This window comes from Bos grunniens, chromosome X (assembly GCF_055505025.1).
Source record: "Bos grunniens cultivar Pamir isolate PY7600 chromosome X, Bosgru_T2T1.0, whole genome shotgun sequence".
NCBI lineage: Eukaryota > Metazoa > Chordata > Mammalia > Artiodactyla > Bovidae > Bos > Bos grunniens.
This window is the reverse complement of record NC_141194.1, coordinates 43,043,125-43,069,477: the sequence shown is the minus strand read 5'-3', so window position 1 is coordinate 43,069,477 and position 26,353 is coordinate 43,043,125. Positions and strand designations below refer to the sequence as shown.

General features: G+C 40.0%; 1 protein-coding gene and 1 pseudogene across 4 annotated transcripts in view; one reads left to right on the top strand and one right to left on the bottom strand.

The window, feature by feature from the left end:
• EFHC2 (EF-hand domain containing 2) overlaps window positions 1-26,353 on the top strand; it is a 238,223-nt gene that overhangs the window by 61,735 nt on the left and 150,135 nt on the right. The window lies entirely within an intron of this gene.
• On the bottom strand, window positions 17,741-25,434 carry LOC147340223 (3'-5' RNA nuclease TATDN2 pseudogene; annotated as a pseudogene). Its single transcript, XR_015158460.1, has one exon. The product of XR_015158460.1 is annotated as a 3'-5' RNA nuclease TATDN2 pseudogene (transcript).

Here is a 26,353-nt window from a genome sequence, read left to right as displayed (position 1 = left end):
ACTGGGTATGGTAATCTGGGTTGTAGGTTTTTCTCTTTCATCACTTTAAGTATGTCCTGCCATTCTCTTCTGGCCTGAAGAGTTTCTATTGAAAGATCAGCTATTATACTTAAGGGAATCCCCTTGTGTGTTATTTGTTGTTTTTCCCTTGCTGCTTTTAGTATTTGTTCTTTGTGTTTGATCTCCATTACTTTGATTAATATGTGTCTTGGGGTGTTTTGCCTTGGGTTTATCCTGTTTGGGACTCTCTGGGTTTCTTGGACTTGGGTGGCTATTTCCTTCCCCATTTTAGAAAAGTTTTCAACTATTATCTCCTCAAGTATTTTCTCATGGTATTTCTTTTTGTCTTCTTCTTTTGGGACTCCTATGATTCAAATGTTGGAGCGTTTAACATCATCCCAGAGTTCTCTGAGGTTGTGCTCATTTTTTTTAATTATTTTTTTTTCCTCTTTGCTTCATTTATTTCAACCATTCTATCTTCCACCTCACTTATCCTATCTTCTGCCTCTGTTATTCTACTGTTCGTTCCCTCCAGAGTGCTTTTGAACTAAGTTATTGCATTATTCATTGTTGATTGACTCTTTTTTATTTCTTCTAGGTCCTTGTTAAACATTTCTTGCATCTTCACAATCCCTGTCTCTAGTCTATTTACCTGTGACTCCATTTTGTTTTCAAGATTTTGGATCATTTTTACCATCATTATTCTGAATTTTTTTCAGGTAGACTCCCTATCTCCTCCTCTTTTGTTTGGTTTGCTGGGCATTTATCATGTTTCCTTCCTGCTGAATATTTCTCTGCCTTTTCATCTTGTTTAGATTGCTGTGTTTGGGGTCGCCTTTCTGTATGTTAGAAGTTTGTGGTTCCTCTTTATTGTGAAGGTTGCTCTCTGTGGGTGGGGTTGGATGAGTGGCTTGTCAAGGTTTATGGTTAGGGAAGCTTGCATCAGTGTTCTGGTGGGTTGAGCTGGATCACTTCTCTCTGGAGTGCAATGAAGAGTCCAGTAGTGAGTTCTGAGGTGTCTATGGGTTTGGTGTGACTTTTGGCTGCCTGTATTTTAATACTCAGGGTTATGTTCCTGTGTTGTTGGAGAATTAGCTTGGTATGTCTTGCTCTGAAATTTGTTAGCTGTTGAGTGTAGTTATGGAGACTTTTAGATGAGCTTTTGTTGATTAATTTTCCCTGGAGTCAGGAGTTTTCTGGTGTTCTCAAGTTTTGTATTTAAGCCTCCTGCCTCTGGCTTTCAGTCGTATTCTTACAGTAGCCTCAAGACTTCTCCATCCATTCTTCTTTATTTGATGATAAAACATCTGGGTTAATGGTGAAAAGATTTTTTACAGTGAGTGACACCCAGAAAGGTTCACAGAGTTACATGGAGAAGAGAAGAGGGAGGAGGGAGAAGAGGTGACCAGAAGGAGAAGAGGGGGAATCAAAAGGGGAAAGAGCAATCTAGCCAGTAATCAACTCCATATGTGCTCTCCACAGTCTGGAACACTCAGAGAGGTTCACAGAGTTACACAGAGAAGAGAAGAGGGAGGAAGGAGATAGAGGTGACCAGGAGGAGAACAGGGGGAGTCAAAAGGAGAGAGGCAGATCTAGCAAGTAATCAGTTCCCTAAGTGTTCTCCACAGCACGGAACATGCAAAGAGATTCAGAGTTAGGTAGAGAAGAGAAGGGGGAGGGAGGAGATAGAGGTGACCTCCTTTCAAAGAGAGTGGGCTGCCTTTCTGGGTGCCTGGTGTCCTTTGCCAATGTTCAGAAACTGTTTTGTGGAATTTGCTCAGCATTCAATTGATCTTTTGATGAATTTGTGGGGGAGAAAGTGATCTCCCTGTCCTATTCCTCCACCATCTTAGGACTGCTCCCCAGTAATATCACGTGTTTTTAACTTGCCTTGCTCAATAGATTCCATAAGGATGTGAAAAGACAATTGTTAGATGTGGTTTTTACAGTATTTTTAAGCTTATAGCTTTGCATCCTATACTGATTTATGTATTATTCAGTATTTTTATATATACATTTTCTCTCCAAAGCACTGTTATCTATATATATTTTTCTTAATCCTTTAAATAGTACTGCACTATCCTGTGGTGAGCAGGTGTTGGTTTTCTAATTTTTGCTCAAAGTTTAACCAGCAAAGAATTTGAGTTGTTTGCACCAGTTATTTGGTTAATTAGTAATAATACTACAAGAGCAATATTCTAGCTTTTTAGTCACATCTGCCCCCCTTTTATTGAAATTTAAAAAAAAATTAATTTATTTTTTATTGAAGGTAATTGCTTTATAAAATTTTGCTGTTTTCTGTCACACCTCAACATGAGTTAGCCATAGATATACATATATTCCCTTCGTTTTGAAACTCCCTCCTATCTCTTTCCCCATCCCACCACTCTAGGTTGATACAGAGCCCGTTTGAGTTTCCCAAGCCACAGAGCAAATTCTCGTCTGCCACCTATTCCACACATGGCAACATAAGTCTCCATGTTCCTCCCTCCAGACATCTCACCCCTCCCCCACTCTCCCCATGTCCATAAGTCTGTTCCCTATGTCTGTATCTCCATTGTTGCCCTGTAAATAAATTCTTCAGTACAACTTTTATAGATTCTGTGTATATGCATTAGAACATGGTATTTATCTTTCTCTTTCTGACTCACTTCACTCTGTATAATAGGTTCCAGGTTCATCCACTTCATTAGAACTGACTCAAATGCATTCTTTTTTATGACTAATAGTCCATTGTGAATATATACCACAACTTCCTTATCCACTCATCTGTCGATGGACATCTAGGTTGCTTCCATGTTCTAGCTATTGTATATAGTGCTGCAGTGAACAATGGTATACATGTGTGTCTTTCAGTTTTGGTTTCCTCAGGGTATATGCCTAGGAGTGAGATTGCTGGATCATATGGCAGTTTCATTCCTAGTTTTTTAAGGAATCTCCATACCGTCTTCCATAGTGGCTGTATCAGTTTACATTCCCACCAACAGTGCAAGAGCCTTCCCCTTTCTGCACACCCTCTCTAGCATTTATTGTTTGTAGACTTTTTGAGGCCATTCTGACCAGTGTGAGGTAATATGACATCTCATTGTAGTTTTTATTTTATTTCTCTAATAATGAGCGATATTGAGCATCTTTTATGTGTTTGTTAGCCGTCTATATATCTTCTTTGGAGAAATGTCTGTTTAGGTCTTTTTCCAACTCTTTGATTGGGTTGTTTGTTTTTCTGGCATTGAGTTGTATGAGCTGCTTGTATATTTTGAAAATTAATCCTTTGTCAGTTTTTTAATTTGCTATTATTTTCTCCCATCCTGAGGGTTGTCTTTTCACCTTGCTTATAGTTTCCTTTGCTATGCAAAAGCTTTTAAGTTTAATCAGGTCCCACTTGTTTACTTTTGTTTTTATTTCTATTACTCTTGGAGGTGGGTCATAGAGGATCTTGCTTTATGTCATAGAGTGTTCTGCCTATGTTTTCCTCTAAGAGCTTTATAGTTTCTGGTCTTATATTTAGCTCTTTAATCCATTTTTACTTTTCTTTGTGTATGGTGTTAGGAAGTGTTCTAATTTCATTGTTTTACATGTAGCTGTCAAGTTTTCCCAGCACCATTTATTGAAGAGGCTGTCTTTGCCCCATTATATATTCTTGCATCTTGCATTGTATATTCTTGTCAAAAATAAGGTACCTATAGGTGTATGGGTTTATATGTGGGCTTTCTATTTTGTTCCATTGGTCTATATTTCAGTTTTTGTGCCAGTACCATACTGTCTTGATGATTGTAGCTTTGTAGTATAATCTGAAGTCAGGAAGGTTGATTCCTCCAGCTCCATTCACCTTTCTCAAGACTGCTTTGGCTATTCAAGGTCTTTTGTGTTTCCTTATGAATTGTGAAATTTTTTGTTCTAGTTCTGTGAAAAATGCCATTGGCAATTTGATAGAGATTGCACTGAATCTATAGCTTGTGTTTGGTAGTATAGTCATTTTCATGATATTGATTCTTCCTACCCAGGAAGATGAAATATCTCTCCATCTGTTTATGTCATTTTTGATTTCTTTCATCAGTGTCTTATAATTTTCTGTGTACAGTTCTTTTGTCTCCTTAGGTAGGTTTATTCCTAGATACTTAACTTTTTGTTACAATGGTGAATTGGATTGATTCCTTAATTTCTCTTTCTGATTTTTCATTGTTAGTATATAGACATGCAAGTGGTTTCCGTGTATTGGTTTTGTATCCTGCAACTTTACTGAATTCTGATACTATCTTTAGGGTTTTCTATGTACAATATCATGTTATCTGCAAACAGTGAGAGCTTTTCTTCTTTTCCAATCTGGATTCATTTTATTTCTTTCTCTTCTCTGATTGCTGTAGCTAGGATTTCCAGAACTATGTTGAATAATAGTGGCGAAAGTGGATACCCTTGTCTTGTTCCTGATCTTAGGGGGAATGCTTTCAGTTTTTCACCACTGAGAATAATGTTTGCTGTAGGCTTACCACATATGGCCTTTACTATGCTGAGGTAGGTTCCTTCTATGCCCATTTTTTTGGAGAGTTTTAATATAAATGGGTGCTTAATTTTGTCAAAGGCTTTTTCTGCATCTATCGAGATGATCATATGGTTTTTATGATTCAATTTGTTAATATGGTATATCACACTGACTGATTTTTGTATATTGAAGAATCTTTGCATCCTGGAATAGATCCAACTTGATTATGGTATATGAGCCTTTTGATGTGTTGCTGAATTCTGTTTGCTAAAATTTTGTTGAGGATTTTTGCATGTATGTTCATCAGTGATATTGGCCTGTAGTTTTCTTTTTTTGTGTTGTGTTTGTCTGATTTTGGTATTAGGATGATGGTGGCCTCATAGAATGAATTTGGAAGTGTTCCTTCCTCTGCAATTTTTAAAAAGAGTTTTAGAAAGATAGGCATTAGCTCTTCTCTAAATGTTGGATAGCTCCTGTGAAGCCATCTGGTCTTGGGATTTTGTTTTTTTGGGAGTTTTTTTTTAATCATAGCTTCTATTTCAGTGCTTGTAATTGGGTTGTTCATAATTTCTATTTCTTCTTGGTTCAGTCTTGGAAGACTGGAATTTTCTAAGAATCTGTACATTTCTTCCAGGTTATTCATTTTATTGCCATAGGGTTGTTCATAATAGTTTCTTATGATCTTTTGTATTTCTGCATTGTCTGCTGTAACCTCTCCTTTTTCATTTCTAATTTTGTTAATTTGATTTGTCTCTCTTTTGTTCTTGATGAGTCTGACTAAAGGCTTGTCAATTTTATCTTCTCAAAGAACCAGCTTTTAGTTTTATTAATCTTTACTATTGTTTCTTTAATTTCTTTTTCATTTATTTCTGCTCAGATCTTTATGATTTCTTTCCTTCTACTAATTTTGGGGGATTTTTGTTCTTCTTTTTCCAGTTGTTTTAGGTATAAAGTTAGGTTGTTTGATATTTTTCTTGTCTCTTGAGGTAGGACTGTATTGCTATAAACTTCCCTTTTAGAACTGCTTTTGCTGCATCCTGTAGGTTATGAGTTGTTGTGTTTTCATTGTCATTTGTTTTTAGAATTTTTTATTTCTCTTTTGATTTCTTCAGTAATCTGTTGGTTATTTAGAAATGTGTTGTTTAGTCTTCATGTGTTTGTGTTTCTTACACTTTTTCCCCTTGTAATTGATACCTAGTCTCATAGCATTGTGCTTGGAGAAGATGCTTGATACAATTTCAATTTTCATAAATTTGCTGAGGTTTGATTTGTGACCTAAGATGTAGTTTATCCTGGAGAATGTCCCATGTGCACTTGAGGAGAATGTATATTCCATCTGCATTTGGATGGAATGTCCTGAAGATATCAATGAGAACCATCTCATCTAATGTATCAGTTAAGACTTGTGTTTCCTTATTTTCTGTTTTGATGATCTGTCCATTGGTGTGAGTGAGGTGTTAAAATCTCCTACTATTATTGTGTTACTGTCAATTTCTCCTTTTATGTCTGTTAGTGTTTGTCTTATGTATTGAGGTGGTCCTATGTTGGGTACATAGATATTTATGATTGTTACGTTTTCCTCTTGGAATGATGCCTTGATTATTATGTAGTGTCCTTCCTTATCTCTTGTAATCTTTATTTTAAGGTCTATTTTGTCTGATATGAGGATTGCTACTCTGTCTTTCTTTTGCTTCCCGTTTGCATGGAATATATTTTTCCATCCTCTCACTTTTCAGTCTATATGTGTCTTGAGGTCTGAAGTGGATTTCTTGTAGACAGCATATATATGGGTCTTGTTTTTATATCCATTCAGCATCTGTGTCTTTTGGTTGGAGCATTTAATCCATTTACATTTAAAGTAATTATTGATATATATGTTACTATTGCCATTTTCTAATTGTTTGGGGTTGATTTTGTAGGTCTTTTTTCTTCAGTTGTATTTCTTGACTACATATATATCCCTTTAACATTTGTTGTAAAGCTGGTTTGGTGGTACTGAATTCTCTTAACTTTTGCTTGTCTGAAAAGCTTTTTATTTCTTCATCAATTTTGAATGAGATCCTTGCTGGGTACAGTAATCTTGATTGTAGATTTTTCCCTTTCAATACTTTAAATATATCCTGACATTCCCTTCTGGCCTGCAGAGTTTCTGCTGAAAGATCAGCTGTTAAGAGTATGGGGTTTCCTTTGTATGTTACTTGTCACTTCTCCCTTGCTGCTTTTAATATTCTTTCTTTGTGTTTAGTCTTTGTTAGTTTGATTAGTATGTGTCTTGGCGTGTTTCTCCTTGGGTTTATCCTGTATGGGACTCTTTGTGCCTCTTGGACTTGATTGACTATTTCCTTTTCCATACTGGGGAAATTTTCAACTATAATCTCTTCAAAAATTTTCTCATACACTTTCTTTTTCTCTTCTTCATCTAGGACCCCTATAATTCAAATGTTGGTGCATTTGATATGGTCCAGAGGTCTCTGAGACTGTCCTCAGCTCTTTTCATTCTTTTTACTTTATTCTGCTCTTCATAAGTTATTTCCACCATTTTATCTTCCAGCTCACTAATTCATTCTTCTGCTTCAGATATTCTGCTATTGATTCCTTCTAGAGTATTTTTACTTTCAGTAATTGTGTTGTTTGTCTCTGTGTATTTATACTTTAATTCTTCTAGGTCTTTGTTAATTGATTCTTACATTTTCTCCATTTTGTTTTCAAGGTTTTTGATCATCTTTACTATCATTATTCTGAATTCTTTTTCAGGTAATTTGCCTATTTCCTCTTCATTTATTTGGACTTCTGTGTTGCTAGTTTGTTCCTTCACTTGTGTAGTATTTCTCTGCCTTTTCATTATTTGTTTAGTTATTGTGTTTGAGGTCTCCTTTTCCCAAGCTTGGAGGAAAGTTGAATTCTTTCCTTGAAGAAGGTTGAATTCTTTCTTCCTTTTGGTTTCTGCTCTTCAGGTTGGTCCAGTGGTTTGTGTGAGCTTTGTATAGGAAGAGATTTGTGCTGAGTTTTTGTTCCTATGTTTGTTTTTCCTCTGATGGGAAAGGCTGAGTGAGGTGGTAATCCTGTCTGCTGATGATTGGGTTTGTATTTTCGTTTTGTTTGTTCTTTAGATGAGGTGTCCTGCACAGGGGCAACTAGTGGCTGGGTGATGCCGGGTCTTGTATTCAAGTGGTTTCCTTTGTGTGAGTTCTCACTATTTGATACTCCCTAGTGTTAGTTCTCTGATAGTCTAGGGTCTTGGAGTCAGTGCTCCCACTCCAAAGGCTCAAGGCTTCATCTCTGGTCAGGAATGAAGATGCCACAAGCGGTTTCTTATGGCATTAAGTGAGATTAAAACAAATATCCAAAAATGAGAAACCAAAGATGAATCCCAGGCAAATGACAGTTACAAAATTAGGCAGATAATAATTAAAATAATGGAATTTACACATTTACATATACACCCATGAGCAAAGTGAAAACAGTCCAACAAAAATAAAGTACAGTATATTGACCCAGCGAACAAAGGAAATAAAAAATTATATGTACCAGTTAAGAACAAAACTGACTTAAGCACAAACTGGAAAACAAAACTAAAGCAAGGTGCCAAGTGGAGAATAAAGCAATGAAAACAAATCTAATAAATATGTTGAGAGTAAAGGAAAGAAGGAAAAGAAAGAAAGAATAGATATGTAAAGTTAAATAGAGGTAGATGAAGATTTATACGTTAAAGATTAACTCTCAGGGGAAAAGAACAGTAGGAAAGGTAAACAAAGGAGTAAGTGTAGAAAAAAATATAATAGGTTTAAAAAATTAAAATTATAAAAAAGGGAAAAGAAAAAAAAAAGGAAAAAGAAAGAAAAAAAAAGAAAATTCCACAGAACTGCAGAAGCCCAGTGTAGAGGCAGAGGCTTATAACAATAATAGAAAGTGTGACTCAATATACACATATACATATACACCCCTAGGCAAAATCAAAACAGTCCAACAAATATAAAGTACAATAGATTGACCCAGCAAACAAAGGAAAGCAAAAATTATATCTACCAGGACAAAACTAATTAGAGCACAAACTGGAAAACAAAACTAAAGCAAGGTGCCAATTAGGGAATAAATAATGAAAATAAAACTAACAAATATGTTAGAGAGGAAAGGAGAGAAAGAAAAGAAAGAAAGAACAGACATGCAATTTAAATAGAGGTAGATAAAGTAGATTTATATACATTAAAGATTAACTGCAAAGCGTAAAGAACAGTAGGAAAAAAAACAAACAAAAGAATAAATGTAGAAAAAATAATAGGTTTAAACATTAAAAACTAAAATTAAAAAAGAGAAAAGAAAAAATGAGGAAAACTCCACAGAACTGAAAAAGCCCAAAATAGAGGCACAGGTTTATGACAATAAAAAATGTGACTGAGGAAAAAAAAAAAAAGCTCAAACTTAATTGGATTTCTTCATGCCAATAAAATCTACAACGGGGGGGAAGAAAAGAAAAAAAAATCTGAAAGAATTTACAAAACAAGTAAAAAAATAAGAATAATAAATGTTTTTCTTGAGTTACTGCTGTCAGTCCTTTCCCTCGCTGAGAGTCACAGTCCATCTTAACTCTCTAGGATGCCCTCCAATACTCTGCTGATCTCTGGACCTGCTATGGAGGCAGCTCAGATTCTAATCTGGTCCTACTCCTGTGTGTTCCTGCCTCCATTGTCCACAGTTATCAGGGCTAGTGCATTTTCTTTTGTGGGAACTCTCATTGGCCTTTTATATATTCCATAGACACAGAGTTTGCTTAGTTAATTGTGTGGATTTAATCTGTAGCTTTTACAGCTGGTGGGAAGGTTTTGGGTCTTCTTTCTTAGCCACACTGCCCCTGGGTTTCAATTTCCACCTCTGGATATGGGTCGTCCACTAGGGTTTGCTCCTGGGGCTGCCTTGGAGGACTTGGGTTTGCCCCTGAGGGCCATATTTGGAGGTTGTGCAGCTGCTTGGGTTGTAGGGGTTCTGGTGGAACCAGGTACTCAGGGGGTGTTGGCAGCTAGGGCAGCAGGAAATATAGTGCTCTAGAAGGGTATGGCAACCAGTATTAGCCAATACGCTCCAGTATTCTTTTCCGGAGAACCTCTTTTCTGACACAGAAGTCTGGCAGGCCACAGCCTGCAGGGTTATACAGAGTTGGACTCGACCGAAATGACCCTACACGCATAGACACAAGACTTTTTTTTGCCTGTGGTAGCTCTGGCCCAGTGAGAGTTGAGCGTGAAGTTGGTACAGCTGTTTGGCTTGTGGGGACCCCGGTGGCTCCAAGTGTGCAGGGACACGGACTGCCTCTGCCACAGGTGTTATGGCCGTATGAGTCTTTTTTCCAGTCTTTTGTAGCTGTTGATCAGAAGGCCTCTTTGGCCAGTCTTTCTCTGTAGCTCTGCCCATTCAGGCACATAGAGGGGGCCCCCCTGGCTGAGGTCCTACTCTGAAGATTGGTGCATCAGGCACTTAAGGGGTCACTCTGGGTGGGGTCCTACTCTGCAGTTCACTGCATCAGGCATTTGATGGGCCAGCCTCTCTATTGTTCAACTGCAGATGCTGGCCTGAGCTGGGGAAGAGAGGCTATGGTGATAGCTCCAACCACTATGCATGACTTAGCAGTATGGCCTTGCCTCCATGGGTGCCTGGCTTTCCTCCACAGGCATTTTCCACCATGATCTCCTCCCTCACATCCCCTCAATCCGTCTCTCTGCAGTCAACAGCAGCCCTTGCCCTGGGATTGTTCCACAATCCCTAAATTCCAGCTCCCAGACACTGCCCCTTCCAGGAGACTTGTATTCCTGTTCTGGGTATGTATGGCTGTGGCAAGGACTGTCTGATTCTCATTCCATTTAGGGTGCCACAGATCAGCTGTTTCACTCTCAGCCTTAAATATTTCTCCTCTGATTCAGACAGTTGCCCCAATTTGGGGATTGGACCCCTGCTTCAGTTCCCCCACCCGCTGAGGGCAGGTCCCTTTATACTAACACTCCTGTTTTTCCCCAGTTCCTTCATCCTACCAAGTTTTGGATGGTTCTGTATATTCTTTTCCACTGGTCAGGTACTCTTGTCCGCTCTCAGCTTCTACTCTGCATGCACGTCTGTGTCTGAAGGTGTATTTCTGATATATCTGAGGAGAGAGATGTACTCCACCTCCATCTACTCCTCCACCATCTTTTTCTCCCCTTCCCCCCCCGCCTTTATGCACCATAAAATCAGGTCTCAAGAAGATTCCTTAAAAAACTGGAAATAGAAAAAAAAAAACAAAACTGGAAATAAAACTGCCTTATGATCCAGCAATCCCACTGCTGGGCATACACACTGAGGAAACCAGAAGGGAAAGAGACACGTGTACCCCAATGTTCATCGCAGCACTGTTTATAATAGCCAGGACATGGAAGCAACCTAGATGCCCATCAGCAGATGAATACATAAGAAAGCTGTGGTACATATACACAATGGAGTATTACTCAGCCATTAAAAAGAATACATTTGAATCAGTTCTAATGAGATGGATGAAACTGGAACCTATTATACAGTGTGAAGTAAGCCAGAAAGAAAACCACCAATACAGTATACTAACGCATATATATGGAATTTAGAAAGATGGTAACAATAACCCTGTGTACGAGACAGCAAAAGAGACACCGATGTATAGATCAGTCTTATGGACTCTGTGGGAGAGGGAGAGGGTGGGGAGATTTGGGAGAATAGCATTGAAACATGTATAATATCATGTATGAAACGAGTCACCAGTCCAGGTCCGATGCACGGTACTGGATGCTTGGGGCTGGTGCACTGGGACGACCCAGAGGGAGGGTAGGGGAGGGAGGAGGGAGGAGGGTTCAGGATGCAGAACGCGGGTATACCTGTGGCGGATTCATTTCGATAGTTGGCAAAACTAATACAATAGTGTAAAGTTTAAAAATAAAATAAAATTTAAAAAAATAAAAATAAAATAAAATAATACTGTGAATGAGGGAAAAAAAAAAGAGAAGAAGAAACAGACAAGTAAAAATAAGTTTGATGAAGGCTTATCCTGTCCATGTAGGTGCATTTCATTTTAAACCCACCCTATATTTAGTCACGAAAATCGGAGCATAGGGCGGTCCTAAGATGGTGGAGGAATAGGACGGGGAGACCACTTTCTCCCCCACAAATTCATCAAAAGAACATTTGAACGCTGACTAAATTCCACAAAACAACTTCTGAATGCTGGCAGAGGACATCAGGCACCCAGGAAAGCAGCCCACTGTCTTCAAAAGGAGGTAGAAAAAATATAAAAGATAAAAAGAGAGACAAAAGAGGTAGGGACAGAGATCCGTCCTGGGAAGGAAGTCTTAAAAAAGGGAGAAGTTTCCAAACACCAGGAAACACTCTCACTGGCGAGTCTGTGACGAGCCTTGGAATCTCAGAGGGCAGCATAACTGGGAGGAAAAATAAATAATTAAAACCCACAGATTACATGCCCAATGGTAACTCCCACTGGAGAAGCAGCTCAGATGCCCGCATCTGCAACTAGCAGTGCGGGGGCTGGGCAGGGAGCCACAGGCTGCATTGCTTAGATTAAGGACCAGGCCTGAATGCCCCGAGGGAAATCTGAGGGAACTAACTTGAGATAGCAAACCAGACTGTGGGATAGCTATCCAGTGAAAACCCCTAACCTAAGACACCTCCAGGCCAGCTCACAGAAAAAAGGACTGAGCAGAGCTAGCTGGCTGCAGACTGGCCCATCCCCCACCAGAGACAGGCAGGTGAGGGCAGCCAGAGCCAGAAGGGGGCAGTTGCGGCCCCAGAGAGGCATCCTATACCAAACTGCAAGCAGGCTTCATTGCTAACCAAGACTTCTTGGGATTCTGGACAGTCGACATCCGCCTGAGAAGGTGTGCTGGTTGTACACCCAGAAAACTGAGCAGCAGGGACGGGGGAGGTGATAAATCGCAGTGACTGCGCTCACCAAACACCTGGTCACCTGAGCTGCTCGGACCTGGGAAGGGCACAAAACGCAGGCCCAACCGAGTTTGCACCTTTGAGGCATACCCGAGAACCTGAACCTGAGCGGCTTAGACCTGGGAAGTGCATACAACCCAGGGCCGGCCTCAGGCAGTTCCCAGCAGAACAACTTAGAGGCTAAACAGTGTAGACAGGGAAAGCACACACGCCGTGAGCAGGGGTAAACCCAGTGTGGGTGAGACACTGTGAGCACTCCCCACACACGCCAGTGATATTTGTTTGCAGTGTTCCTCCCTCCCCACAGCACGACCAAACAAGTGAGCCTAAAAAAGTGTCCACCACCGCCTCCTTGTGTCAGGGCAGAAATTAGACACTGAAGAGACCAGCAAACAGAAGAAGCTAAAATAGAGGGAACCACCCTGGAAGTGACAGATGGAGAAACCTTGAGGCTACTGTAAGAATAAGACTGAAAACCAGAGGCAGGAGGCTTAACTCCAAATCCTGAGACCAGAGAACTCCTGACTCCAGGGAACATTAATCGATAGGAGCTCATCAAATGCCTCCATACCTACACTGAAACCAAGCTCCACCCAAGGACCAACAAGTTCCAGAGCAAGACATACCACGCAAATTCTCCAGCAACAGAGGAACATAGCCCTGAGCTTCAATATACAGGCTGCCCAAAGTCTCACCAAACCCAATGACATCTCATAACTCATTACTGGACACTTCATTGCACTCTAGAGAGAAGAAATCAGCTCCACCCACCAGAACACCAACACAAGCTTCCCTAACCAGGAAACCTTGACAAGCCACCCGTCCAACTCCACCCACAGTAAGGAAACTCCACAATAAAGAGAACCCCACAAACTGCCAGAATATGGAAAGTGAAAGTGAAGTTGCTCAGTCATGTCTGACTCTTTGCGACCCCATGGACTGTAGCCTATCAGGCTCCTCCATCAGTGGGATTTTCCAGGCAAGAGTGCTGGAGTGGATTGCCATTTCCTTCTCCAGGGGATCTTCCTGACCCAGGAATCGAACCCGGGTCTCCCGCACTGCAGGCAGACACTTTACCATCTGAGCCACCAGGGAAGCCATCGAATACGGAAAGGCCACACCAAACACAGCAATATAAACAAGATGAAGAGGCAGAGAAATACCCAGCAGGTAAAGGAACAGGATAAATGCTCAGCAAACCAAACAAAAGGAAGAGATAGGGAATCTACCTGATAAAGAATTCCAAATAATGATAGTGAAAATGATCCAAAATCTTGAAAACAAAATGGAGTTACAGATAAATAGGCTGGAGACAAGGATTGAGAAGATGCAAGAAAGGTTTAACAAGGACCTAAAAAGTGAAGTGAAGTCGCTCAGTCGTGTTGCTGGATATTTTTGAGATTAATTCTTTGTCACTTGCTTCGTTTGGTATTATTTTCTCCCATTCTGAAGGCTGTCTTTTCACCTTGCTTATAGTTTCCTTTGTTGTGCAGAAGCTTTTAATTTTAATTAGGCCCCATTTGTTTATTTTTGCTTTTATTTCCAAAACTCTGGGAGGTGGGTCATAGGGGATCCTGCTGTGATGTATGTCGGAGAGTGTTTTGCCTATGTTCTCCTCTAGGAGTTTTATAGTTTCTGGTCTTACATTTAGATCTTTAATCCATTTTGAGTTTATTTTTGTGTATGGTGTTAGAAAGTGTTCTAGTTTCATTCTTTTACAAGTGGTTGACCAGTTTTCCCAGCACCACTTGTTAAAGAGATTGTCTTTTCTCCATTGTATATTCTTGACTCCTTTGTCAAAGATAAGGTGTCCATAAGTGGTGCTGGGAAAACTGGTCAACCACTTGTAAAAGAATGAAACTAGAACACTTTCTAACACCATACACAAAAATAAACTCAAAATGGATTAAAGATCTAAATGTAAGACCAGAAACTATAAAACTCCTAGAGGAGAACATAGGCAAAACACTCTCCGACATACATCACAGCAGGATCCCCTATGACCCACCTCCCAGAGTTTTGGAAATAAAAGCAAAAATAAACAAATGGGGCCTAATTAAAATTAAAAGCTTCTGCACAACAAAGGAAACTATAAGCAAGGTGAAAAGACAGCCTTCAGAATGGGAGAAAATAATACCAAACGAAGCAAGTGACAAAGAATTAATCTCAAAAATATACAAGCAACTCCTGTAGCTCAATTCCAGAAAAATAAATGACCCAATCAAAAAATGGACCAAAGAACTAAACAGACATTTCTCCAAAGAAGACATACAGATGGCTAACAAACACATGAAAAGATGCTCAACATCACTCATTATCAGAGAAATGCAAATCAAAACCACAATGAGGTACCATTTCACGCCAGTCAGAATGGCTGCTATCCAAAAGTCTACAAGCAATAAATGCTGGAGAGGGTGTGGAGAAAAGGGAACCCTCTTACACTGTTGGTGGGAATGCAAACTAGTACAGCCACTATGGAGAACAGTGTGGAGATTCCTTAAAAAAACTGGAAATAGAATTGCCATATGACCCAGCAATCCCACTGCTGGGCATACACACCGAGGAAACCAGAATTGAAAGAGACACATGTACCCCAATGTTCATCACAGCACTGTTTATAATAGCCAGGACATGGCAGCAACCTAGATGTCCATCAGCAGACGAGTGGATAAGAAAGCTGTTGTACATATACACAATGGAGTATTACTCAGCCATTACAAAGAATACATTTCAATCAGTTCTAATGAGGTGGATGAAACTGGAGCCTATTATACGAGTGAAGTCAGCCAGAAAGAAAAACACCAATACAGTATAATAACGCATATATATTGAATTTAGGAAGATGGTAACGATAACCCTGTATGCAAGATAGCAAAAGACACACAGATGTATAGAACAGTCTTTTGGACTCTGTGGGAGAGGGCAAGGGTGGGATGATTTGGGAGAATGGCATTGAAGCATGTATATTATCATATGTGAAATGAACTGCCAGTCCAGGTTCGATGCATGATACAGGGTGCTCGGGGCTGGTGCACTGAGATGACCCAGAGGGATGGTATGGGGAGGGAGGTGGAAAGGGTGTTCAGGATGGGGAACACATGTACATCCATGGTGGATTCATGTCAATGTATGGCAAAACCAAAAGAATATTGTAAAGTAATTAGCCTCCAATTAAAATAAATTTATATTAAAAAATAAATTCCATCAGACCAAAAAAAAAAGAAAATTGGAGCATAAATTGATTATATTTTTATAATATAAAAATTTGTAGAAATTATCTTTCTCTAGTTTGTATTTTTAGTTATTGAATTTACCTTTATTGACCATCTCTTATGTTCAGCTAAATGAGATTCAGATTTGTATAACTTGAATTTTCTAAAATAAGATCTGCCTATTTGAACACAGTGTCCATAGGAACATAAATTTATCAAAAAAGAAATGAGGAAAAAATGAGAATTTGGAGTGAGGTTATAACTTGGGCGTTGATATTTAGATGAACATCTCCATCTTCGCAATCCCAAATAAAATGACTGCAAAATTTTTAAATATGGAGAAGTCACACTTCATCTTAGCCAAAAGGCTGACAAGCAGTGGAGAGTCCATAATAGTGTTGGAGGCCAGGGAGAAGTTCCATCTTCATGCTGCAAATGGTGAAGGATTTCAACTGGATACAGTGCAGGTGGTCATTTTTAAGAATTATACCAAAACCAATGTGAAATTTCACTTCCTGAGGAAGTGACAAGAATGGAGTTGGGCGGTTCTGACAATCTGTAGGGACTTCCACTGGGCTTACTTTCATAGCTATTGATGGATTAAGAGTGTTACTAGGAGGCCCCCTCAGTAATAGTCACACTGCGGGAAAAAGCAGTCCCTACATTAGGGCGTTTCTCTGATGTGGCAGGCAATGAACATGAAGGACTGGCTATACAAGCTCTGTTCCCAGAGTGGAAGTCGGTCAATTTATAAAATTTTTTCATGGAAACACCTGAAGTTTTTCCTGCAGGGACTCTCCATGGCCCCTGCTTCTTTTAATAGGCTGTGTATGAATTTCTATCAACCAGCTTCCCACTGACAGGAGGAATTAGAACACTGGAATTGGCAGTGAAGGAAGGAAAGAAGACCTGCCCACCCTAGTTTTAGAAAAACATCAGTCTAGATACACTGCTCTTTATTCAAGAATGAACAAAGAAACCCAAGAGAAGGTTTCTGAAAAGGCTCTGTAACATAAATGGAGAAGAACATAGTATTTAAGGGGCAGAGGAAGACAAATATTTATTTTAAAAAGATGTTTCCCATAAGAAAATGAATATTTTTGATAATTTGCTTTGTGCTTCCTATTAAGTGGAAAGAAGTATATGAAACAAAGTGGTTAAAGCAAACTGAAGTGAAGGTTAGAAGGAGACAAGAGAACAAGAGAATACATTTAAAATATTGCTGAATGAGCCTGTAGGTGAAAAGGCAAAGGGCGTTCACTAAAGAAGGAAAACAATGTGAGGAAACTAAAAAGCACTATATATAGTAAAAAAAAAAAAAAAAAAAAGAAAAGAAAGAAAAGAAATGAGAAAATGATATGGAAGAGGCAAACTTGAAAAATTCTCCCAGAATGCAGAGGAAAAGGTTAGATATGAGAGCAGTGAGATAGGTAATGAAAGGCTGGACAAAAGGTGGAGCTCCTATAATATAGACAGTTGCTCCTAAAGAATTAAAAGCTAGATTAAAAGCAATCAAATCAATTAAGCGTGCTATGCTGCTGCTAAGTCGCTTCAGTCGTGTCCAACTCTGTGCGACCTGAGACGGCAGCCGACAAAACCAACTTTCTCAGCTAGACTGAATGCTTAGTGTGTACCAGAGAAAATAATAAAAGAGAAACCAATAAGCAGATATAGTCTGGCATTTTTTAATGTTAATTTCAACGGCAATGCAAAGAAATTACCTAACATCCTGAGAGAAAAAGTAGTTTAACCCTCCAAATAAAGAGAAGTTGACATCAGAATGCTATGCAAATTAAATGCCAGGAGACAGTGAAGCAGTGTCTCTAACTTTTAGAGGAAAATGTATGTGACCCAAAAGTTCTAGACTCAGCCAAGGTATTATTAATGAAAGCAGCAGAAAGATTTTCTCAGATATATGATTTCTCATAAACATGCCATCCACAATCTTTTCCTGAGAAAGTTGCTTGAACTCCAGCCAATCATAAAGCAAATTAAATGGTTCAACCTTGGGGGAAGTCATAAAATGAAAGGGTTAGTGGTAAGCAACGGAAACAAACTTATGAGTAAATTACAAAATATAAATAAAGTTGAAAACAGATTGTAAGCATTTTAAATGTTTATTTAAAGATAAAAGCACAATAAACAGTAAAATGACAAATGCAAGATAGGGATATAAAAAGAAAAAAATACATTATTTTTGTCCATTCGAGGGCATTGTTCCAATAGATGTTAATTTTTGGAATTAACACTTGAACTGACAATTCTTTACAAATTAAAAACAATGAATAGAATTGAAATCTCTCGAACCTGTAAATATTCCTTCTTTAACTCTGCTTAATCAACATATACATGAAATTGTATATAGATTGGTGGTGGGATTTTATGGCATATAAATCTTCAGTGAGTATGGGCATGAAAACATATGCATTTAAAAAATATATATATATAATTTGGCATAATAAGGAAAATACAATTTTTTTTTAAAAGTATATGTAATTTGACATAGAATCACAATTATGTTAAGAAAAGACATTAATAAAACAGTGGGTTTTGGGTAGTGGAAATATCCTATACTTCTTTCTGTTCCTATTTTCATATTTGTGTAATGCATATGTATTAATTTTTAGTGGGAAAATAAAGATTAAAATAAAAAATCCTATCGATATAGCACAGTTATAATTAAAGCAAATCTGTGGTATTGAATACTTTTATCTTTTCCCCCCAAATTAAACTTAAGGCATTAGAAAAAAGTACCAAAAAAAAAAAACAAAAACAGATACCCAAGAACTGAAGGAAAAAACAAACTTAAAAGCAGCATTTTATGAATCAGTAAGCAGAAAAGATTTGAACAAGAGATCAAAGAGTTGAGTCTTAAAAACATACAACAGAATTAACACACTTTTAGTTTGTTGCTCAGGAAAGCAAACCATAATACACAAAATAATGTATTTAAATCACAAACTCAGAGGAAGTAAAATGCACTGCTTATGCTAATTATGATGTGAAATGAATTTTATAGTAAATACTAATTAGTAAAGCTGACTCAAGGAGTACAATGCTGGAATTGGCCAAAACTATGGAAATGTTAGGGGAAACCTCTAGAGAGCTACTTCAGTTGTTAAACTGTTTCCTAGTAGTAGGATTTTGAACTTTTTCCCCCTGTTTGTGCTCTTTAGTAGTCTCAAAAATTCCACAATAAGCAGGTACTCATTTTGATGTCAGATACGAATAAAGACCAGCTGAAGAAACAGAATCCTCCCATCTCTCAAGACAAAGTGGGCAATTTGTTCCTTTTGAGCTTTAAAGATAGAATTAACTGCCTTTCTAAAATTTAAGTGAAGCGAAATATTGATGTGCAGTGTGAAAGGACTGCCAAGGTTCAGGGAGCCCAGCCCATTAATGGGCATGAGAGACCTGGTGACTCTGGACTGACTGATGGCCCAGGGACCACATGACAAATTGAAATTCTAGATCCCTGGCTGTCTTCATGGCTCTCTGAACTTCCAGAACAGGACAGTAGACAAACCAAGTGCCATACAAATATGAATGCTAAATAATCTATCTCTACAACTCAATGAACTATCTATGACTTTAGTAGAAAACGACTTACAAACGGCTCAAATTTTGCACATCTGGATCATGATGTTTGTTTTTGTTTTGTGGGTTTTTTTCTTTTCTTGTTTTTCATTATTTTTTTTCTATTAATTTTTAACTAGTAACATTAACAGATAAAGTGTTCTTTACTGCTTTCATGAAATAAGTAAAAGGAAGATTGTGATTTTTGACTTCTGCCACTCTGGATATACTACACTCAGAAAAGACTATTGCTCACTTCCATTCCTAAAGAAATAATGGCAAAGCTCTCACATGTTAGAAACACTGCAGAGTATAGTCTATGCATTTGTCATCAAAAATGTAGAGGGAGACGAGCAGGTTAAGAAAAGTATTTTCTCCATGTAAAAAGATCCTTTTTTTGGAACAGAACTTTAATTTTAATATGTGTATATCCTATTTGTCTTACTGATTTTATGCTTACAAATGTAAACATTCATTTACACTTGTTTTTAAAGTGCCCACTTGGTAATGTCACTTTGCTAGGATCACATTGATGACACTGTGTTCTCCACAGAGCTTATGTTGTGAGAAAGGTAAATGACAGAGGATGTTAGAACGTCATGAGCAGAGATTTGTACAAAGTGTGATAAGGGCATCACAACAGCAAGAGTGTGACTAAGGCTGTGTTTCCCAAGCTTGTGTTTCTAAAGAACTTGAGCTCACTGAATTGTGCTGTGCATGCATGTGTGCTCAGACACCTGACTATTTGGAATCCCATGGACTATAGCCCACCAGGCTCCTCTGTCCATGGGATTTTCCAGGCAAGAATACTGCAGTGGGCTGCCATTTCGGGATAGGCTACCCACTCCAGTATACTTGCCTGGAGAATCCCCATGGTCAGAAGAGCCTGGCGCGCTACAGTCCGTGGGGTCACAAAGACACAACGGGCAACTAAACTAAGCACAGTACAACTTTAAGAAACACCGTCTTGGGTATTTGTGGCTCGTGTTGGTATATCACAGAACATGTGAGATAAAAAGAAATCTGAGAAACTTTGTACAACTCATTATTTACCAAATATGTGTGTCCATGGAACCCACTTTCCTAAAATTGTTTATCAAAAGCTCAGGGCTCCAGTGGGTTGAGGGACACACTGTGAACAATGTCTATCTAAAGCATACATTAAATGGAAAAAAAAAAAAAAAAACCTTCCTAACTCAAAACACTGGCTTAATTTTTGAATGTTTTCTGTCTTGCAAAATGTAATTAAATCGCACCTTTAACATTGCATCAACTTCTTTTGTTCTAAGCAAAGCGAAGCTCTTTAGCTACAGCTTTCTTTTTCTCAAATGACTAGATTCCCAGCAAAGAAGAAATCCATGCTATACTCAGTATTATTCATAGGAAATATGAACTGTCAAGTCCCTGGTAGGGCTCGATCTTTTTTATTTATTCCTTTTATTATCGATGACATCTACTGGCAGAGTATACGTGGCTTTTCAACCTTGCCTTGTCTTGTAAATTAAACAGGAGTGCTAGACTAAGATGGCTTAATTTTCTAGTCTCTTACTAGTATCTGCCCCTTTGCTCAGGTATTATCATTTACTGCCAGTTGTTAATAAAGTCAGTTATTCATTCACATTATTCCAAGAAATCTTTGCTGAGTGCCTGCTCTATTCCAGGCACTTTTCTAACATCAGGTGTATATACAGTGTGAAGGAGAATCACAAGCATGTAAACTTACAACCTAGTGGGGAAGATAACCAATGAACACATTATATTAACAATACAATCTCAAACAAGGCTAAGTGCTAGAATGAAATCAAAATAGTAAACCAAGGATTTTTTTCCTCTTAGGTGAGGTGAACACTTACAAACTGGTGGTCAGGGAGGGCTTCTCTGTGGAGGAGACTTCTGAACTGAGAACCAGATGGTGAAGAGCCAGCTGATTTTTCTGGATCCTCATAAACAGGCACAAAGGAAACTAGAGAAGTCTGGAGTATGCTAGGCCTCTTTTCATTGATTTAGTTTTCAAAAGTGATTTTCCATTTTAAAAATGGAATTTCTCATCCAGTAATGGGACTCCTAGACTTAAGTATGTGCTTTGGCTGGCAAAATTAAATTTCCTAATTCAAATGTTTTCCCTAAAATGTGGGTTCATTTTAATTTCTCAAGGAGGACTGCTGTTTGCCAAGTGGGCAGCTGAAGCTCTTCTTTGTTTCTGCCCTTCTGGAGAATGATTTTTCTAAGTGGTATACATTTGCCTTTGTAAAGAAGCAGAGCAATTTGAATGAAGAATTGCTATTAAATGCTGGTTATCTGAAGAGCTTTACAGTTATCCAAGTGTTGTGAGGAAATTCAGTTCAGAGTCAAAACCCATCTCAGTGGTTTTAAGATTCCACCAGTTTGGCTCCTGTCATTCTAAGCTACCCGACAGTCCCCCCCACCCTTATTATGACTATTAACTCATTTTTATCTAAACCTATTTCCTCTTAGATGAAACGATACTGTTAGTTTATCTTTAGAAAGAAATTGCAAGTTGAACAGTCACAAATTTAAGAATTTAACAACAACCCATAGGGATTATAGAACTCCTATAATAACAAATAGATTTTGGCAATAAACAGAACAAGTCACCTAGCTTATTTCTAAAATTCAACATTCCTTGCCCTCCCCCCCCTTTTTAAGACAGGAGGGTGACTTTAGTCACCAATTGCTCAAAAACACAGGCTGCAGAGAACAAGGATTTGGATTAGCGAACTTGAACCCTATGGAACTCTATCTTCTTTACGGACTACCCTGGCACAACTGGGCTAGGAGGAAACCCCTAATAACATTAAGGATAGTTCCCTTAGCCCTCCTCCCATCCCACTGCACCCCACCCTACTAGCTAGAAGCAGAAGTCTTACGAAGAGGTTTTGAGGAGAACATCCTGTTCTGGTTTCTTCTGTTCCAATGGGCTTGCCAAACACCTCCTTGACCTGGGACACAGGCAGAGTTCAAACCAAGTCTATGTTTGTGTTGTCAGGATGCTGGTCTTTCTTTTCTGGAAGACTCCTGACTGTGCCCTCTCTGCTTAAATATTGTAGACACGACTAGTGTTCTTTCGTATGGTAACCAAGGTGTGAGAGATCGGCTGATCTTTGATTTTGGCAATCTCTTCAATCGTATGCAGGGCCAGACCTGGATGGGAATACCGGCAATACCTTTTAGAAACCCCATTTGGGAGGAAGTAGGGAGAGTTGGTTTCCACAAGGATTCTTTCCAGTGGGATATTTTTCAGAGCATCCCGGGCTTCCCAGGCAGAAGGGTAGGTCAGGACTGCTGTGAAGCCCACGGACATGTTGGGAAAGTAGTTAAGAAGAGGCTCGATGACTCGGTAACTACCAATGAAGCAATGCCTATGGATCTTGTAGTCAGAGGGCACAAATTTTTTCATGATGCCCAGCAGATCACTGTCAGCTTCTCGGCAGTGGAGCACTATGGGCTTCTTTAGAGACACGGCCAGCTGTAGCTGCTTCTTAAATATCTTGTGCTGCTCTGGGATAGGTGTGCCGCACTTATAGGAATAATCCAAGCCAATTTCTCCAAATGCTATAGCCTTGGGGTGCCGTAAGGCTTGCAAAATGTTTCTTTCTTGGATGTCATTGTAGCAACTTGCAAAATGGGGGTGACAGCCAAAGGCCCCCCAAGTCATATTGTCTTTCAACATCTCCTCCCATAGACCACTGTTTAGTGTGCGAGGATCAGAGAAATCGGAGATGCAGCCTTGAAATTCCTTAGGGAAGGAGCGACTATAAACTTCTCTGAACCTGCCAAAGGTCCCTCTGAAACACAGCCTGGAAAACAGCATTTCCAGGTGACAATGGGTATCAATGAAACCCTCTAGGCTTTGTTTCCAATGGTGCTTTTGCAGGTGGGTATCAATGAAACCCACCTCTAGGCTTTGTTCCCACTGGCTCTTTGGCAGGTAATAATATGCATATTCTCCCTGATGATGTGGTGGGATCTCCTCTTGGAGATGCCATCTCCACTCCTTCACCTTGGTTTCTGAACCTCTAGAGAAAAGAAATGAACGAGAACTTGGAGACTGACCTTCTGATGCCATCCACTCTCTGGACCAGTCTGAGGAGGACACTAGAAAACTAGAGGAATAATCACTCCAGTAGCTCTGGCTGCTCCTTCCAGCCAGGTATGTGCTGCTGCTGCTGATGCTATGGCCCATGGAAGAATAGCAAGGAGGCTTGGAACTGCTGGGCCAGTAGCTGGCAGAGTCATGCCAAGGGCCACTGTACCAATTAGGCCAGTAGGTAACCTGCTCAGTTGTGAAGAATGGAGGCATTGAAGTTTCTGCCAGACTGAGTGAGACTGGCTCTTCCTGAGGGAATCCCAATGTAGGAACCTCACCCAAATCAGACCAGTCACATCCTGAAGAAGGGTGCTCAGTTACCACACCCCAATTTTGATGTTTTGGTATTTCTGAAGAATGGTCATGGCTGTCTGGAAATTTTTGGGCAGAAGAGCCTTTTTCAGAAAAGAATGACTTTGGGTCACCAAGTGGCTTCTGCTCAGGCTGTGTCATCATTCTTTTGTCACAGACGCCTCTAATCTCTCTATTCTCCACTCCGACCTCTGAGGCTGACGTTTTTCCGTGAGGACCAGAGCAGGGGATACAGCTGGCTCCTCTTTCTCCAGGACTGGGCTGCTCTGCTGCACTCCCTTTTGTACTAGTGGCAGCCTCTCCTGGCATTGATGGTTCCGGGATGCCCTGAATTGCCTTCAAGTCGACCACTGATGAGCTTTGGTCTTGCTGACTACCCTGCTTTCTCTGTCCGCCATTTGCTTCCTCAGTCTTAGTATTTTGACCATCAGCTACGGCTGCAAATTCTGCGTTTGCAGAGTCACAGGAACTGTTTTTGGGATTAACCTTAGCATCCTTTAGAGAAGCCATTTCTTCTAGAAAGCTAGCAGAACAAATGCGGATGGCGCTAAGACGATTCCAAAGATGAGAAGAACCTCAAGTACTCCAAATCAGTAGTCTTTGGAGGCTTTTCTACCCACACTGGAGCGTGAGGAACGGGAAGGGTAGGAGGAGGAATTCCCTGGTAGGATGAGCCCCAGGAAACCTCGGCTTGAAGGCCACAAGAATGTCCTTCTGGACTTTTAGGTCCTCGGGGCTGCTAGACTCCCCGGGACGTAATACAGAGTTCTAAGCTGGCCAGCTGGAGGGGGCCACGTCACTGGGACGCCAGAGGATCCACGTTTGCTGGGGGATCCTACCTTAGCGCTGAACTTGCGCCGCTTCCGCGGCTTCGGGACCGCTCTGCTCTCCTTTCTTTCACTCGCCTGTCCCAGTTCTCAGTGTTCTAGTGATGTCAAGGTCGTTCCACTGAGTTCGTGATCTCAAAGGTATTTGGAAAAGTCACAAAGATCCAAGATTCACCGACAGCCGGGTATGGCGTCCGAACCCCGAAGCCACAGCGTGCCTCACGGATCACGGACCACTTCCCCCCGCCCCTACGGATCTACTTCCGGGCATCAAAGCACTTCCGGTGACTAGAAAGCGCTTCCGTTTGGTTTGGAATACGAGGCCCTCGAGAGATATCAGAGCCCTCCAAAAGACTGCAAGGTGCTTTAGGGACCCCACAGAGGCGCCCTTGAGCTGGCCTGGTGGCCTAGAAGTCCATTTGGCCGATGGAGTGAAGGAGAGCAGGGCCGAGCCCAGTGTGCTGGAGAAGGGTGGGGGAAGGGCACAGATCGTCCTGCCCACCAGCCCTGGCCACCGGAAGCACTCCCCCCAAGCTGGGCTCCACCTTTCTGCCTCCACCTCAGGTCTGTTCCCTCCGCCCAACAGCTGCTCCTCCCCCCACATCCTGTGTCCCAGCCAGCCTGCCTGGAGCTGCCGCCATTGGAGCCATTACTGGCTTTTTGTTTTTCTAACACTTAATTTTTTTAAAAAATAAAAAAAATGTAATTACGGTTTTTAAAAACATAGTTTAAACATACATGACTTTGAAAACGTAGTTATAATCGTAGCCTATTATCATTTCAGTCCTTTTTGTTCCACTCAGTGTTTTTTTGTAGCCTAAGCATTTCTCTTACTGCTGCATCGTTTTTAAAAACATTATACTAGTGCTTTCAGAATATTCCATAGAATACGTAGATGTGCCATAATTCACCAAATCCTTCCCTTCTTGTTAGATCTGTAATTTCCCTGCTCTATTTTTTTCTATAATTAAAAAAGATGCTGCAAATAATATCCTTGCGCCATATGTTTCTCCATATTTTGGTTTGTTTCTTCGGGGCTGCATGCCCAAAAATGGAGTTAGACAAAGTGTAGGAATTTTAAAATGGCTCCTCATAGCGTCACAGTACCTCAGAATAACTTTAATAATTTAAAATCTCGTAGGTAATGAATACGGAGAAGGCAATGGCACGCCACTCCAGTACTCTTGCCTGGAAAATCCCATGGACGGAGGAGCCTGGAAGGCTGCAGTCCATGGGGTCGCTGAGGGTCGGAAACGACTGAGCGACTTGCCTTTCACTTTTCACTTTCAGGCATTGGAGAAGGAAATGGCAACCCACTCCAGTGTTCTTGCCTGGAGAATTCCAGGGACGGCGGAGCCTGGTGGGCTGCCGTCTATGGGGTCGCACAGAGTCGGACACAACTGAAGCGACTTAGCAGTAGCAGCAGCAGCAGGTAATGAATAATCCTACCAGGCTCATTTAATAGAAACAAACAAAACTAGTGCCTCACAAATAATTTGTTCTTTTTTTTTTTTTTTTTTTAATTTTTTACCGCCCTCGCTGTCTGGTGCCCGGAACATGTCGCCCGCCGCTCCGAGCCACCAGTCCACCGCGCCGTCCTTCCCGCCCGGCCAAATAATTTGTTCTTATCTGATAATTTTTGAGTGAATGTTTTCCTTTTTTAATATTGACCGTGGTACATTTTAAATTGTTTTTCTTTTTTTTTTTAACTTGTGTATTTTAATTAGAGGTTAATTACAATATTGTATTGGTTTTGCCATACATCAACATGAATCTGCCATGGGTCACGTGTTTTTATTCCTTTTTAGGATCTTTTAAAAATTAATTAGAAATTTTTAATGAAATAAACTTTTGTCATATTTCCTACAATTTTTAATTTGTATGTTGC